Source organism: Pteropus vampyrus, unplaced genomic scaffold (assembly GCF_000151845.1).
Source record: "Pteropus vampyrus isolate Shadow unplaced genomic scaffold, Pvam_2.0 Scaffold305, whole genome shotgun sequence".
Taxonomy (NCBI): domain Eukaryota; kingdom Metazoa; phylum Chordata; class Mammalia; order Chiroptera; family Pteropodidae; genus Pteropus; species Pteropus vampyrus.
In genome coordinates, this window is record NW_011889086.1 from 505,494 (window position 1) to 523,016 (window position 17,523).

General features: G+C 41.4%; 1 protein-coding gene across 6 annotated transcripts in view; it reads right to left on the reverse strand.

Moving 5' to 3' along the window:
* The window catches only part of FGGY (FGGY carbohydrate kinase domain containing), a 374,083-nt gene that overhangs the window by 312,914 nt on the left and 43,646 nt on the right, over window positions 1-17,523 (reverse strand). The window contains exon 1 of one of the 6 annotated variants that reach the window (XM_011377063.2): window positions 14,849-14,982. The exons of 4 other annotated variants lie outside the window; for them this stretch is intronic. The gene's annotated coding sequence lies outside the window, so the exon portion shown is untranslated. Of the gene's footprint in view, window positions 1-12,614; window positions 12,682-14,848; window positions 14,983-17,523 lie in introns of those variants that run through there. One more of the 6 variants, XM_023521509.1, reaches the window with a different exon arrangement.

A 17,523-nucleotide genomic window follows, 5' to 3' on the forward strand; every position in this document is an offset into this window, starting at 1 on the left:
GTTAGTTTTTCTTGCCCCTACGCTTTTTCTTCTCTCTGCTGATTCTGCCTGAAACATTCATTCCTCACCTGCCACCCTGTTCCCTCCAAGTCCATGTTGCCCTGCCCACTTTGGTTAACCCTATCCATCCTTCCCTGGAGAGGTCTTCCAGATCTCCTACTCAGATTAGGTCTGGCTGCCATACAACCCACAGTACCGCACAATTATGCATGTAATGTCTTTCTTTCCTGCTAGACTGTAAGCTCTACAAGGTAAAGGACCTTGTCAGTTTTATGATATCCCATGAGTGTCCCATCTCCTCCCCCTATACAAGACTGGACCCTTAGCTGGGGGGTGGAAACTACATGACTCCACTCCCCTTAACTAGACCAGGGATGAACATGTGACCTAACTGAGCCAATCATATCCCTTCTCCCAGGAATTTAGATTAAGGATCCAAGTGGAGTCATTTAACTTTGGCTTGTGAATGGAACTGGAGGTGAGATAAACTTGGAAACTGTGGAGTGGCCATTTTCTGTACCTAGAGAAGGAGAACTTCACAAAGAAAAGAGTAAATCTGACAGAAACAGTAGCAAGGAAGGTTTCCTACCACCCAGGCAACTCTCCATGTCCTGGTTTCAACTGTCCCCTCCCCAGGAAGCCACAGCAATAAGGAAGGTATCATAAGCATGAGGGTATCTTTGGGACCCTGAGGGCAACCATGCAGAAGTTCCATAAGAGATATATTCCAATATATGCTAGAGGGAGACACATAGCAGGCACTCAATAAATATTTGTTGAACAACCAGACAAACTGCTCGGTTTCACCTTCCAATCTTTCCTGTGAGGAGTGCTTCAGACTTCATAACACATATTCCACAAGTGTTATCTCCTTAGAATGATACAAAACAGCTGGGTGTTGTTATATCTATTTTACAGATATGCAACTGGCCTTTATCTACATTTGCCCTCAAATCTATACGCTCTTCCTATTTCCTCCTTCCCTATCAGTACTATATGAACACAGACATCTATGCGCAGCAGAGGAACAGTTATCTGGTGCCATTAAAACAACTGTAACACCTAAAGCATTCTAATGTAAACAGCCTATTTTCTATTGTTGCTATTTGTTTAAATTCCTAAGCATTTGGATGAGAATTCACATCTAGAAAGGGCTAAACTTCTCTTTGAACACCCACACATTAATGTTAAACACAGCAAAACTTAAAGCTGACTAAACATAACTAACACAGTTATGGACTAGTAGTATCTTTATACACTAATAGGTCAAAATAAAAAAATGGTAGCCTTTGAAACTAGTATGTAAGTCAAACTACTAGTATGCTTTCTGGGTAGTCAGTCCCAAAACTCTCTTTCCATTTGCTTTGTGGAGTCAGTGATCAGTTCTCAGGGAGAGGGGGAAAAAAGGCTGCCTCCTTCTAAGGGCTCCAGAAATCAATCCAAAGCCAGTCACCAGAAATGAACCAATAAAACCAGAGCATCAACAACCAGTGCTTCCAGCCAAAACCGAACAATCTTCCAAATTCAGACAACAACTTCTGTTGGATCTTGTGTAGGGTCATTAAAGATCTTGCATAATAACAGCTTTCAGTCTGTGGCCATGTAGACATCTGCTGTGGACAATGGAACCCAAGCAAAATGTCTCAAAGAGAACCTCTTTGCCAAAAAGAGGTTTCGCCTCTTGCCAGAAAGACACACACTGGGGGTAAGGGCGCAAGGCAGCCAGGAGCGGCATTTCTTCTTGAGACCACTCCAGCGTCACTGACCAAAGCCAAGGACCCCAGTTTAACTTTTCTATAGGATGAAAAACCAGAAACAACATCTAATCAGAAGTATGAGATATCCTTAAGAATGCACGTGGTCTCAGAGAAGATAGCAGTATCCCTTGCTTTGTCTACAAAAGCAAAGTCTGGAGATTAGCCAGCAAAGGAAAGAGGGAAAAGTAAGACTCTGGATGAGAAGGAACATTCAGAGCTTGATCCCTTACTTCAAGATGCTCACTATCTGTGAGGATCCCATGTTGGTCTCATGTTGGGCTACATGATACACAAGTGCTCTGTCATCAAATGCCATATTGGCCAAAGGGCATATTAGCCCCAGTGGCTGAATTTTCAATCCAGTTCTGTGGGAAAATCTAACAGTATCCCCACTTCTGCAGCCAGTCTAGTCCCAGCCAAGGGCCTCAATCTTACTAAGACAAATGTATTCTTGTAACCAATGAGCATACATCAAGACACAGTAACTATCCTCTCATACTCCTCCACAGTTTACAAGAGTGTTCCCATGTGCCTCATCTCATTTGCTTCTCAGAGCGGTTCAGAGGTGTGCAGGCAATATACAATAGTCAAATACTAAGACGTAGAAACTGAGGTTCAGATGACAAGGGCTCAGCCCAATGTCACACAGGGTTTCTCGCTCTCAAGTGAGTGTTCTTTCCTCCCACTGTGAACAGTCACCAACTGAGACCCTCGATCTATCAGAGCTATGGGTTTTGGCCTTTGGAAGCATCATGAAGGAAGCTACTGGCATTTGGGGTGTGTGTGTGTGTGTGTGTGTGTGTGTGTGTGTGTGTGTGCGCGCGTGTGCGTGTGCGCGCGCGCGCACGTATACCTTTAAGATTTTTTAAATTTAATTTTTTTTTTATTTTATGTTAGTTTCGGGTATACGGTACAATGGTTAGACATTTACATAATTTATGAAGTGATCCCCCCAATTACTCTAGCACCCATCTGGCTATTGCCATTCTTTACAAGAGAAAACAACAACAAAAATTCCTCCCAAACGTATTTTACGTATCTTTTAAAATTTCAGAGGTTTCACTTTCAATCCTGGAAAACTCACTTAACTTCTCTGTACCTAATGACAACTGCCCTGCACAAATGGTGGACGGATTAGAGAGCACCAAGCAGGTCCTAGACACATGCGGACTTCCGCTGTATCTCATTATGTGATAGCTGAATCCAGTCCAAAGTAGGAGCTCTCTATGCTGAATAAGTTAATTCTATCTCTCTAACCAAACACCTAACAAAAACTAGTCTTTTCAAGAAAAAAAGACATCAGTTGTGATTTGGGGTGTGTAACTTGGTCCTATATACTTCTGCATTCCAATAACACTCCCCTGAGCTAAGCTATCCCCCAGGCTTGAAACCAACCAAAGGAACAAGTCTTCACTTTTTAAAATCATCTATTACTTCATAAAACCACAGCATTTCTCGAGAGGAGGCTACTATTCAAAGGGCACACAGCTGTAGGTCTCACCAGAGGGTGGAGGTAGAGCAGTATATCCAAGATTCAAGGCCAGGCAGCAGCCACCCCAGTCTCATGGCAAGGAGATGTAGCTCTCTCCCTCTCCCTCTCCCTCTCCCTCTCCCTCTCCCTCTCACTGAGGTGTCCAAGGAGGCAGTGAAGTCTCTGCTGGCTTCTAGACGCTGAGGAACAGTGTAGGGAAAATGAAGCAGATACTACAGTGTATGTCAGGAGACACCAGGGTCTAGTAGTATGAGAATGTAGGGGTGACCAGTTCAGAAAGGGTCATCCAAATATTTTGTTATGTATTGCAAAGAGATTCTATCTGAGCTATCTGCTGCATATAGTGAATAAAAGGGAGGGAACGGAGCTCCCTGATTCTCCACCCAATAAATGATCCTGCCTGAACATTCTAAATACTCACGACATTGTTTTCCAGCACAACCCATAAAATAAACCAAAACTTTATCCTCACTCTGCATTCAAGACTCCAAATTAGGGCACAGACTGATGGTCTAAAGAGGAAATATGTTTCAGGAAGAAACTTGATCCTCGATGTCATTCTTGAAAGAAAACACGATGCTGAAAACATGAGTGGGTCATAATCCCCAACCAGAAACTTCCCAGAATGAATGAAATGATTGTGTGTTTCAAACTCCCATCCACAGAAAAAAAGACCAAATACTGGAGATTTGAGTCAGACAAATATGCTGAGAGGTTAGTGTTACTAGAGGTATCTTTCTAAAAATGTAAAACTTACCATTACATTCCTTTATTTAAAATAGTTCTACAGTTCCTATTGGCCTAAAATCACATTTTTATCTCCTTGGCATGGCTCTCAGGACACTGAATTACCTGGCTCCAAGTTGGCCGTTATTTTTATAAATCATTCTGGGCTCATCTCCCATCACCCTTCTCCTCTCCCTCCCCACGCTCTCACCTCATTTCTTTCACCCCACTAAATGCATTATGCTCTTTTTATATTTCCATGTCTCTGTTGAGGCTGATGCCGCTCCTTACCTTGCCCATTTTCTCCCATGATCAGACTTCTGCCTTTGGTTCAAATCCAGCTCAAATGTCACCTTTTCAGTGAATCCCTCCATCCCTTGCTGTATCCTAATTATATATTCATGTGCCTATATTCACTTCAAAATTACAAACTCCTGGAGGGCAAAAGACAGCTGACTCATGAAAAAAAAAAAATATGCAAAAAGTTTCAGGAGGTATAAAGAAATTTAATGTCAGAGCCTTTAAAAAGAGAAATTAAAACGAAACTGGAGAAAAAGATGTGTGCAAAGGAAAAGGTAATTAATAAGATGATATATGACAATAACGTTATGAGCCTGATACCAAGGTTTGGTGAGTCAGCCTCATAACTTTATCACAATATTTTGAGTGTGGCTATATAGCTGCCTCTAATGAGTAATCACACTCAGGGTTTAAAGGAAAGAAAGGGCTCTGGGGCCAACATGGCTAGAAAAAGCCTTCATGGGAGAGAGATTTGAGCTGAAACCAAAAGTTCAAGTAGAGTAAATATCTATGCTTCTATGGAGAACAGCACCCATGAAGCAAAAACCTGAAATTACAGATAAGATTACCCCCATTAGAGAATCTGTTTCACTGTATCTTCATAGAATTAATTTGTAAAATGAAATAATTGCATTGTATAATTTAAATTCTTTAATTTTCAAGAACTGGATCTATAGCTGCATCGTCCCCACTCCCTCCTCCCCTGGAGCTCTACTGTTTCACAGAAAGGTAAATATATAATCCACACTAGAGCTGATTTCCCAACCATGAAAATGTTATCATTTACATGAAAGCAGATCGTATTCGGCAAAGCTTACTTTGCCCAGGAATGTGATACCACCACACAAATTAGGAAAACAAAGTTTTGGTATGTGGGCTCTAAGTACAGTTGGAGTCAGGCAGACCTGAGTTTAATTACTGTCCTCACCACTTCCCAGCTGTGTAGCTTTAGGCAAATTAATTTCTCTAAGCTCTGGTTTCCTCAAATGCCATATTACTAGCATCTACCTCAAAGGAATATTTTGAGAACTAAATGAAGTAATGTAGAGTGCCTGATAAGTCAACGAGTTTCACTCTGATTACTGCTATGACATGCATGATCTCATCTGATCTGTATAATTCTTTAAGGCAGGAAAGCTATGAAATTATAACCCTCGCCTTGCAGGTTAAGAAACTAAAGCCCAGAAAGGGACCACACCATGACTATCCCAAGGTTACGCGACAGGTAAGTGTAAAGACAGACTAACATGTAGATCAATACAGTGGTAGTTCAGGTGGCCACCTCCCTAAAGCATAACAAAACGCAGAAGTGCCAGGAAGAAAGGAAAAGGATGTCACTGTGACCTAGACAACACAATTGCTTGTGGGTGACATTGTCTATGGAAGGGATGGAAGGAGAGAAAGAGGGAGAGAAACATGGAAAGAGAAGGGAAGGGAGGGAGTCCTAATATGAAGAGAAGGCTTTGGGATGGGTAAGAAGGTCTTGGAACAGATCTGAATAAAAAGTAGATGTGGACAAATAGAGAAGTGAAGAGGTCTTTCTTAATACCTCATTCTGGATCCCTTCGCACCCTTGTCATTGCTTTTGTTTCCTTCTTAAGCTTCTTTCCTCAGTTGTCCATTAAATGTGGATGCTATGAGTTCTTGCCTGATCCAAGTGCTCTTCTCACTGTTCACATGCTTCCTGGACAATCTCAATCACTCCCTTGGTTCTGACCAATTGCAAGTTGAATAACATGTCACATCTCAAATTCCCAAATTCCTCTCTGACACATATTTCCTGGATGTCCCATTGCACCTCTGGCTCAACATGTCCAAAACAGAATCTGTTATCTTCCCCCAAAAGTTTTCCTCCTCCTTGATTTTCTACATCAATTGATCCAGTTACCTAGGGAGTCACCTTCTCCTTCTTTCTCATTCCTTACATCCAATCATCTATCTAATTTAAATTCCCAGTTAATACATGAAGAGGTTCCACTCTTTCACCCCTGTATTAGAGTTCTCCAAGGAAGTAGATACAATAGTGTGTGTGTGTATATATATATATATATATATATACATACACACATATACATACATTTACACACACAGTTGACCCTTGAACAATGCAGGGGTTGGGGTGCTGAACTTCCATGCCATCAAAAGCCCATGTATAACTCTTGACTCCCCAAAAACTTAACTACATTTGTCCCTCAGTATCCATGGGGGATTGGTTCCAGGAACCCACGTGATACCAAACTCCACAGATACTCAAGTTATTTATATAAAATGGCACAGAACAATGTGTACAGTCGGCCCTCAGCATCCACAGCTTTCCATGTGTGGATCAAAAATACCGTCTTTGAACCACAGTTGGTTGAATTCACAGACGCCAACCCCACGGATATGGAGGGCTGACTGCATATTTACTGAAAAACAAATCTGCATGTAAGTGGACCTGTACAGTTCAAACCCATGTTGCTCAAGGGCCAACTGTATGTATAAAATCCCTCATATATATGAAATCTCTTCACATACAGATATGAAGAGATCTATTATAAGGATTGGCTCACACAATTATAGAGCCTGAGAAGTCCCAACATCAGCAGTTAGCAAGCTGGAAACCCAGAAATTCCAGTCTGAGTCCAAAGCCTGAGAATCAGGAGAACTGATGATGTAATTTCTAGTCTGAAGGCCAACAGGCTCAAGACCGGAGAAAAGATGATATTTCAGTTCAAGTCTGAGGGCAGGAAAAGACTGATGTCCCAGTCCAGTCCAGGGCAGTCAGGCAGGAGGAACTCCCTCTTACTCAGCCTTTTTATTCTACACAGGTGTTTAACTGATTAAATGGGGCCTACCCATATTGGGGAGGGCAGTCGGTCTTACTCTGTTTACCAATTCAAATGTTAATCTCATCCAGAAATACCCTTGCAGAAAGACTCAGAATAACGTTTGACCAAATGTCTGAACACCATGTGGCCCAGTCAAGTTGACACATAAAATTAACCATCACACCCATACCTTCACTATCTTATTTCCAAACCACCATATTGTCACCTGGATTGCTGCTCTGACCTATGTTACACTACAAAAATGGCCATAATTCTTCCTCTTCCTGTATTCATGCCCTTTGCAATATGCCTCTGTAGTTCTTCCTATGAAGAGGTGAAACTATTTCTCCACCACCTGAATTGGGGCTGGACTTATACCTTGCTTTGATCAGTGGAACGAAGCAGAAGTGGCACTGTGCTGTTTCTCGGTTGAGGTCTTATAAGACTTTGCTCTTGTCTTCTTGGAATGGAATGCTGCCATGTGAGACAGCTCAGGCTGGCCTGCTGGTGGATAAGAAATGAATCACTGCAGCTAAGGCTCAGGACAGGCGAGAGAGCTGAGCAAAGCCAAGATCAGCAAACCCTAACCAGCAGTCCTCCACGGACTCCTAAATGAATTCAGTAGAAACCAGAAAAAGCATCTTTCTGAGCAACCTGCACAATGAGCAACCTGCATAATTATGAGGTAAGTAAATGGTTGTTTTTAACACTACTAAGTTTTTGAGGTGGTTTGTTATACAGCAAAGCTAACTGATACAGCTCCTAACTTTTTAATCTTGCCCCTTCAATTCCCGCCCTCCAAACAGCTAATTAAAATACAGTGGGCTATATAAAATGTAAATTTCACTATCTAAATAACTCATTAATTCAGTAAGTATTTATTTGGTATCCTCTACATGTCAGGTACTGCGTTCAGTGCTAAGGAAAACAGCAAATAACAGACACAGCTGCCACCCACAGGAAGCTTTCAATCTAGTATACTTTGTGCCTTTCAAAGTTTTCTAATACTTTTGTAGTGAAAGAGCAAATTCATTAACATGACATACGATCTATGTCTTACTCACCACTCTGATCACTCTGAGATACTTCACTAGATCACCCACAAACGTTGTGCTTTTTCTCACCATTGTATAGTGCACTCTATCTGAAATACCCTCCCTCTTTACGCATAGTGCACTCTATCTGAAATACCCTCCCTCTTCCACCTGGCCAACAAGTATTCATCATTTAGGACTCAAGTGTTAGACTCATTTCATGAAATCTTCCCTGATTCCCTTGAGTTAGGTGCCTCTACAGTGTGCCCCCATAATATTCTGTGAATATCCCTACACGGCACTTCTCATCATCTGTTCATGTGCCTATCTCCCTCACTAGACTGAAAGCTTCTAAGAGGCAAGGACTGTATTTTTTTCAATCTCTCTATTCCTAGGACCTAGCATCGTATCTGATATATAGATGATGAATAACATTAGCTGAATGAATGAATAAATAAATGAATGAGCAGAGATGCACAAGCCAAATAGAAGTTTGTGGAAATGGAAATAAGGAATGAATGGATAAATAAATGAGGTTGTGAAACTGTCCCAGTTTCTCTTTTCTCATTCAAGTAATGGCTTTTCACAGTCTGTCTTAGGAGCAGAGACATATTCTAGCCAAGCCAGACTGCCAGGAAGATAAATTTCTCTTCTTGGGGTGAACAGGTCCTTTGGAGAAGTTTCACTTTAATTGGAAAATGGATTCATTCACTTCCTGGCTTGGGCTCCTGGGTCAGTGCAGCACCATGCTGAATGGCTGCCAAGCACCACTGGAGAGGGGGCTGCAGCGGGAAAGGCACTCCATCAAACGTCAAGTGCTCTGGGACATCTGAGGACAACCTGGTGTCAGATCCAGGCTGGCTCACATGGATGCCCTCTCCTCTTTCTTCCCCAAATGTCCTTCAACCCAAACTTTACTTATCCCCAACCCATAAAGGATGAGTATACTTTACTGCTACACTTAAGATTTCTTTGGGGCTGATTTGGGTAGATATATCCTTCCTTGTTCATTTATATCACTGTTGCATAATTCCACTGTCATTTCTTAAGGGCACAGACAAGTGCCATAACTGAGAAATCCCTTCCCTACTCAACGTGTAGACAATCAGAATTTCATAAACTCTTCCTTTTAAGAGATGCCAAATAGTCCAACATCACAGAAAACATCCCTTCTAGGAATATTACTTGTATCTCCTGCAAAGGGTCCTTGTGGAGAGCACTCCACTATAAGGTTATTTTGACCGAGCTCTGGGCTTCCTTGTTAGCCTCACATCTCAATACCCTCACCTATCGGCACCCCCACAGTCCCTGAGTCTCCACATGGATTGATGCAATTCTAGTAACGCAACAGGCTGCTCTACACCGAAGTGACACTGCACATTCTGCTGCCTCTTCTCCAGAGCCACACTGCAAGGGTGCATATCCTGACCCTACTGCCTCATAACCATGCGGCCTTGGAAAAGCTATTTAACTGCTCTTCACTTCAATTTACTTGTCCTGTATTTACAGAGAACAACAATACTACCTATACCACAGAGTTGCTGAAGGAACAAATGACCAAATGTATGTGAAGTGTTTAGAACATTTCACACACAGTAAGCACTTCTTAAATAATCGCTCTCATTATTAGTTAGAATGTCAGTTCCACCACCTTTTTCCATTTTCGGCAAGGAGCAGGAGCTTTGGAGACTAACAAACCTTAGTTCAAAGCGCGGTTATCTCACTTGTTAGTTGTGTCACTTTTGGCCAGTAAGTCATCTAATTATCGATGGGTTTCACTTTGCTCATTTACGACATTTAACTCATAGAATTGTTAGCAGGATTCCACTCAGTGAGGTTGTACATGTTAATGTGCCCGGCCTGACACATCCCAATAAATGTTAGTTTCGTTCACATCCTTGCTCTTCTCAAATTATATGGAGGCCTCTCTATCTCCTTACTAGCCTCCTAGCTCTTTTTAGAAAGGGGCTATGGTTTATTCATCAGTATCCCTAGAGTTAACATGAAATAACTATTTCTCAAATGAAATATTTATTGACATGCGATGATTTGTCTGTCAGTCCTGGGTTGTGGCCAGATATGCGCTAGGCGCTTTAAAAAAGGCAACAAAGTACTGGTCCCAATTCTCAGGGTGCTTACTGGCTAGGTGGAGCAAGGAGTCTGCATATGAAGCACTCAGCAGCAATGTATAAATAGTACAGAATAACTCAAGTTCTAAAATATCTGATTTATAAACTAAGAATGCAGCAGTCATGAAGGAGAGACACTGCCGTGGGCAGGTGGTAGAGGAAAGGTATACTGAAGAGGGAGTGTCTGGCCTTGTGGAAGAAAGGCAAAGACCAAGGAAGATGGGATGGAGGGGAGTCCAAGCTGGGGGCACTGCCTGAGCAAAAGTGCAGGAAGAAGTATTAACTGCATTCCTGGCGATGGAAAAGGAACCCTGAGAAAGTCGGCCTGAGAGATGTGTGCTCGAGAGTAGTAAGGGGTAAATCTGGATTTGTATTAGACACTCAGGTCAGAAGAGAAGGCAGCCACCATCAATCCTGAACAGGGGGTTGTTTGTGAATCCAGTTTTAGGAAAGTTAGGACAGCAACAACATGGTGAAAGTCTGGAGGAGAAAAGAGATAGGAGGCAGAAGAACCAGTTTCCATGTACATTTCTGACAGAAAGAGGAGAAAGAGTTTAGGAGAAGGAAGGAAGGAAGGGAAGGAGGGAGGGAGAAAGGGGGGAGGGAGGGAGGGAGGGAGGGAAGGAAAGGAGGGAAGGAAGAGAGGGAAGAAGAAAGGAAAATGGAGGCAAAAGGTAAGATAAGCGAGAATGAAAATGTAACAAGAACAATTTAGAAGAGGACAAAGGAGATGTAAATAAAGACAAGAGCAAAAGATAGGCAAAAAGAAAAACAAAATGGAGTGAAAAGAAAGAATAGGTTAAACATGAGAAATGAATAAAATGAGAAAGACAGAAAAAGACAGAAAAAAATAGGAAAATGAAAAAGATGTGTGGAAAACAACAGGAGGACCATGACAATGTCCCCGATGAGATAAAACATGGAGAAGGGTAGAAGCCAAAGCCCCGCTCTCGTTCTGTAGTCTCTCCTCTGGGTGAATGAGGTCATGGCTGATGTCACTGCCTCTGAGTCACACGCCCACCGAAGGAGAGGTGGAAAGAGCCCTGCCTGGTGTTCCGTCCCACCCTCTTGACAAGAGGGGTTAGTTTGCAGCTTTGTTCTCTGGGGCACTGTCTAGCCCCGTCCCAAGATGACTGATAAGAGGAGAGTTTCTCCTGCCCGGAGAGGACACTGCAGCTCCCTGAACACTTGGAGCTCAGCTTCACTGAGTTTGCAGGTCCACGTCCTTGAGATGAGAGAGTTAGAAAAGGTGTGGCAAACAGCTTCTGGCTTTTCTCTGACTATGACTAGAATAAACTGGCTCCATCTCACCAGGTCCGAAAGGAAATTCCCATTATGAACAGCAGTCCTGAGCATACAACAGGGACTCAAGCATGCTTTTTGACTGACTCATTGAACTACTTTCTCACATTCTATGCTCTCATCCTACTGTATCTGCAGCCCCACAGAGGTCTTGTTTTCTCAGACTGCCAGACCTTTCCCCATGTTATTCCATCTATGCAGTCTGCCTTTTGCAAGCCGCCCCACCCCAGTGCTTAGCTAACTCCAATCCACCCTTCAGCCCCCAGCCTATATAACACCTCCTCTGGACTCCTCTACTTTAACTGGGGTCTATTTCCACAGTGACTTAAATGTCCATTCCTCTTACAGTGCACTGTGACTGTCAGTCCCTCTTCTAGAATATAAGCACCTTGAAGACAGGGACTGTTCTATATACTGCTCTATTATCAGCGGTTAACAAAATAGCTGGAATAAAATAAATTTTCAATAAATATATGTTGAATGAGTGAATGCCCTTGATGAAATATGGCAGAAACTCATTGGCATCATACTATTTTTAGACCACTTCTAAAACATATTTATATTCTTACAGTCATCATCCTGAGAATATTTGCTGTTGAAGACAATACCCTATAACTTTGTAACAATAGTGCACATGAAATTGTTCTGGAAACATTAGCTTGGGGCATCTGAGGATGGATTCACCCTCTCCCTGACTCCTCTGCTCCCCCAATCCTTGGGCTGTGAGGAGTTATGGAAAGAACACAGGCTTGAGTTAGATCTGAGTTAGATCCCCAGCTGTACCACTCATCAGCTGCATAAACTGAACCTCTTCCAGCCTGTTCCCTCCTGCTCAAACAGGAATAATAATACCTGCTCCTTAAGTTGTCTGTAAAGCTTAAGCACAGTTTTAAAAACATGCCTACCCCAAAACAGTGTGAATTTAATTTCCTTTCATTTTTGGCTTCCTTAACTGAATATAGATATATGAAAAATAGACCTTACTAATTTTCTTTCCAAAAGTCACCTTCTGCCAGAACCATCGTCTGAAAATACATCACTACCACCAGTGCTCTACAACTTACCAAATGCTTTCTGATGCATAATATTCATCAACACCATTTTATAGACAGGACCTAAGGCCCCAAAATGAAGTGAATTGCTCAATATCACGCAGATAATAAGTGAAAAACCTAGGGTGAAACCCTGGCCACTTGAATTCCAAACCCAATACTCCTTCACCACTGTCCAGTTGCTACTTCTCAGGACATGGGAGGTGCTGGATAAATACTTGCACAGTGATTCACTCTCTTTCTCAGGTCCATGGGCTTGTCTCTGACCCTTAGCCAAAGCCAGACCACATGGCCTCAGGCCAAGACAACTGCAGGAGGCTTCACTCTGGTCTTGATTCTCTTCCCATCTGTCTTAGGTCCACAGAATGCCAGCACTGAAGGAAAACTTCAGGAGTCAGGGAGACCAGGGATTCCCAAATGCTAAACCATGGCCTGGTGCTAGCCTCTGACCAATAATTTTCACTATTCAGTGGTAAAGCAATAATAATAAAAATAACATGAGGGAAAATGAAATCCTTATTATTAATATTATGCATAATTAATTGATAAAAAGATCTTATTTTCTAATTGCTTGCTTTGCTTTGCTTGGGCAACTTCCAAGACTCTATCCATGTAGCATTACTGAGAGAAAATGTCTATCTGTGCCACAGTTCAGATCCTTTAGCAAAGCCCTAATGAGAGACAGAGGCCAGGGAGGGCAGAGCCACTTACTCAGCCAGCTAATTCCCTCTGAACACTCCCAATTCTTGCATTTTTGAGCCAGAAGACACTGACTGTTGAAATTACAAAGACTAGGATTCAGACTAAAAAGCAGCTTTTTGAGAGGGTTTGGTGTAGGTATTGATAAGGCTATAAGAGATGCGACTTTGTCACCCACAAGTTTTACCTAATTCATAGCCTGTCCAGATAGGAAGGATTCAGAGAGACATGGGCTTTTATGGGAATCCCTGAATCACTTTATCACTCAACTAGTAGACTGGCCACAGCTTGATACAGAGACAAGCCTCGAGTAAGGTCTTGGCTGCAGAACTACTTCTAGGATTTCTGGGTTCGGGAGAAGTAAGGAACTAGTTGAATCATTTAATCTTTTTTATTTTTTATTTTTTTGAACTACAAACATTTAAGGTGAACACAAAGGGGAGGAAGAGTCTCTTTAAGAGGTAACTCTAATGTGCTGGAGCATAGACAAAAGAGAATGGGTTGGAATTTATGTATCTCAGATACACAAATCTTAGATCTCACCCAGTCTCTTTAATTGTGAGTCTAACTTAGTAAGCTTTGATAACTTTTTATTCTAGAGTTTATATTTATTTTAAAGAGTTACATCAGACAAATATGTAATCTGGGGTTTAAAACTTAAACTATGAGAACTAGCTCTCTCTACTTAGGTGCCTCATATGTAGAGTAGACAGGGGGACCCCGTCTGATAAAGGCTAGAATTTGACCAGCGAACCTTTACAACTTCTTTTTAAATCCATTTCCTGGAGTTAGAAAACCCAAGTTTGTATCCCAACACTGCCAGAAGTAACAGAGTCAGTAAGCAGTAATCAATTTAACACCCCCCATTCTCAGCTTCTTTATCTGCAAAGTGATAACTTCTACCTCACAGGATTTTCTTAAGAATTAAATGAGATAACAGACTTAAAAGCACATGGTAGATATTTAATAAATTCTAGTACAAGTGTTGATGATGTTTGTAAATAGCAATCAAAAAGGGTCAGTATCAAAAAACAGAACTTAGTAAATATCTCAGAACGGTAATAGATCTTTAACATCTCATACTTTTACAAGTGTAATGATGTCTCAGCTTCCTCCAAACACTTAAGGTGGGTTGGTGGATAGAGAGAGAGACAGATAGATGGATATATATGTGATAAAGGAAGTACAATAAAATGTTAATGACAGATCCAGGTGATGGTTCTTAGTGTTGACTATAAAATTCTTTCAACTTTACTGTATTCTTGAAAATTTTGATAATAAAATGTGGGAAAATGTGGCTTTCACAGCCTCTTGCATTTGGTCCTAGACTTGAGTGCTCCTTGAGAAAAAGGATACTCTTGGCTTCTGCCTCGCCTTCCAGGCACTATGCCTTCTACATAGCACTTACTATACAACTTTTCTTCACTAATTAAATGAATATATCCCTACAATAGCAAAACAGTTATTTTCATTTTGAAGATAACGAAACAAAAAAAAAAAAAAGAGTAAAATCAACCCATATGTTCAGAGAAATGAGATTTACTTACCCTGCCAGAAGAATCCCATCTTGCAACTTTTCTGACTTCTGGCTTGTTTCCCCCCTTGCCACAATCAACATCTATCTACTCCAGGCATTCACATAGCTAAGGTGACAGTTCACCTCAAGGAGGTCAATTATGCTAATAAGTTCCTTTGCCATGACACACACCGAATGCATTGTCTTTTTCAGTGTTTTTTCTAAAGACAATATTTCCCTCCAGTAGGTGTGACCTCCATTTTAGCCATTGTGAAAAAAAGAATTTTGTTCAATTTTTGTTTTATATCAAATCATATCATGTAGGCATAAAGCCAGCCAAACTTAGCAATCTTTCTCTCACCTCTCTGGTTACACTAAAAATGCCGAGATATAGCTGACAGCCCTGAACAGTGATCAGGAAGGCTGGCGGCAAGGAGGCTGGGCATGTGGGCTTTAGAACTACAACCGTAAATCTGGCTCTGACCAGGAAACATGAATTCATTTAGCAAATACTTAGTATGTCTTCAATGCCAATCACTGTGTTTGGCTCTGTGGATTCAACAGCCAAATATGAATAGATAGATTTGGTCCCTGCTTGTCTGGAGCTGAGTAAAAAACCCACCAACTCAAAGGAACGTGGTACAGCAGGAAAAAAAAAAAGGTAAGATTTAGAGCCAAAAGGACCTTCGTGAAGACTAAGCCTGATACCTGTGAACAAGTCATTTCATCTCTTTGAGGCATGCTATATTCATCTGTAAAATGTGGCAAATAGTAATATTTATCTATGATAAGGCCATGTCATAGATCAAATAAAGAAAATAGATGTCAAAGTCTGCCATAAGCCATAAAGTTAAATACAAAATGTAGTATTATAATAATAGCTGACATTTATTAAATTTTTTACTAGGTATCAGGCCAAGTCCTTGCTTTTTCTTTTGTCTGCTTTTTAAAATTACTTTGTTGGAGTATAAAACTAAAAGGACATGGCACATATTTGGCATAAATCAAATATGTAAATGCAAGAATGATAAGGAAATAATTCGCTGTCCAGGTAAATGAAGGTAGGACATCAGCCTCAACACTGTATATTTAGATACACACCAGTTTATGGGCAGACCACCCTGGAGAGAAAATCCACAACACATGCCCTAACAGCAGCTGGCAATACTGTCCACACTGCTGTAAGGCTGGGAGGAATCTGGTGCAAATGTAATAGGGCCCTGGTATAAACATTCTAAAGAGATGCTATTTGATTCAGTAGATGAGCCTTGGATTCTCTCGGGGGTGAAAGGAGCAACATAAATAGGTAATCTACCTCAAGAGCACAAAGAAACAAAGGATACATGCAGAGGAGTTACTGCTTCAATCTAGAGCCTTCACTTCACAAACAAAATAAGCTTTGACTCAAAGTAACAGGACTATAGCCAAGAAGGGGTTTGGGGTGGAAAGGAATGGTAATGATCCAAACTTCTTTTTCCACCAAGGGGAACAGAAAATTAATTTACATTCAGCATGCAGTAGATCTTTACTTTGGAATGCATCTTTTGGACAGACACACCCAACAATCAAAAACGTCATGATAAATGATTTAATACATTCATCCATTTGTCCCTTAAAATATTTACTGAGTTATCAATGTTAGATGCTAAACAGTGCCCTAGACACTAGGGGCACACAATATAGTGTAATAAATTTCAGGGTAGAGGGAAGGGAAGGATGCCATTAAAGACATAGGGCAGGACCCTAAAGAACACTCAAGGAAGAAAGTCAAAAATGGGACAAACATCCCCCCGACCCCCGCCGCCAAAAAAGGAGAAAGTCAAGGAAGGCTTCCCAGAGTCTTGAAGAATTAGTATAAGTTTTCCCAAGTTAAAATATATATATATATATATATATTACATACACACATACACGTACACACATGTATATATTTGTATAAGTTTTCCAAGCAGAAGCAAAAACCTATGCAAAGACCCAGGGATGTAAGAGAATATGAGTATGGTATCCTTTGAGCAACAGACCAAGAAATTCACCATCTGGAAAGTCTTTCCATTTCTGTAAGCGTTTTGTTATAGGAAAAGTAATAATGGATTCTTTGAACAAATTCCACAGCCTGTGTCCCAAATACAAATGCCTGGAGGGGTAGGGCTGAAAAGGAAATGAGAGAAGCAGGCTGGGTGGGGACTGCTGTGAAATGAAGGACATTTGCCCCTTCTAAAGGTGGCAGCCCCGACATGTCTCTGGCCAATTCCCTCCACATGGGGCTGTGGGCCCAAGATTGCCAAGTCCTCCTGTTATTTTTTCTAGAGTAACAGTAAATCTGAATTTTCATGTAAAAGTTCCTAGCTTTTTAAATTTTAGAAACTAATTAAAAAAAAAAAAAAAAACTTTTTCAAGTATAGGGTGGGTCAAACAAAACCCAGCTGGGGCCCAGATTCGGCCTGTGGTCTGCCAGCCTACACCCTTGGTACATGGGAAGAAACGAGTATCCTTTGAGAACAGGCAGTGAGGGCCAATGGAGAACGCAGGAGCTGGAGGCAGGCTGGACTTGGTGAGAATCCTGGCTACCACTTACTTGCTGTGTAGCTTTGGGGAAGCTACTTAAGCCCTCTGGGTCTTAAGTTTCCTCATCTGTATAATGAGATAATAATACTGCATCGCTGAGAGGCTTAGATGAAATACTACATAGGAAGCCCCTTATACAGT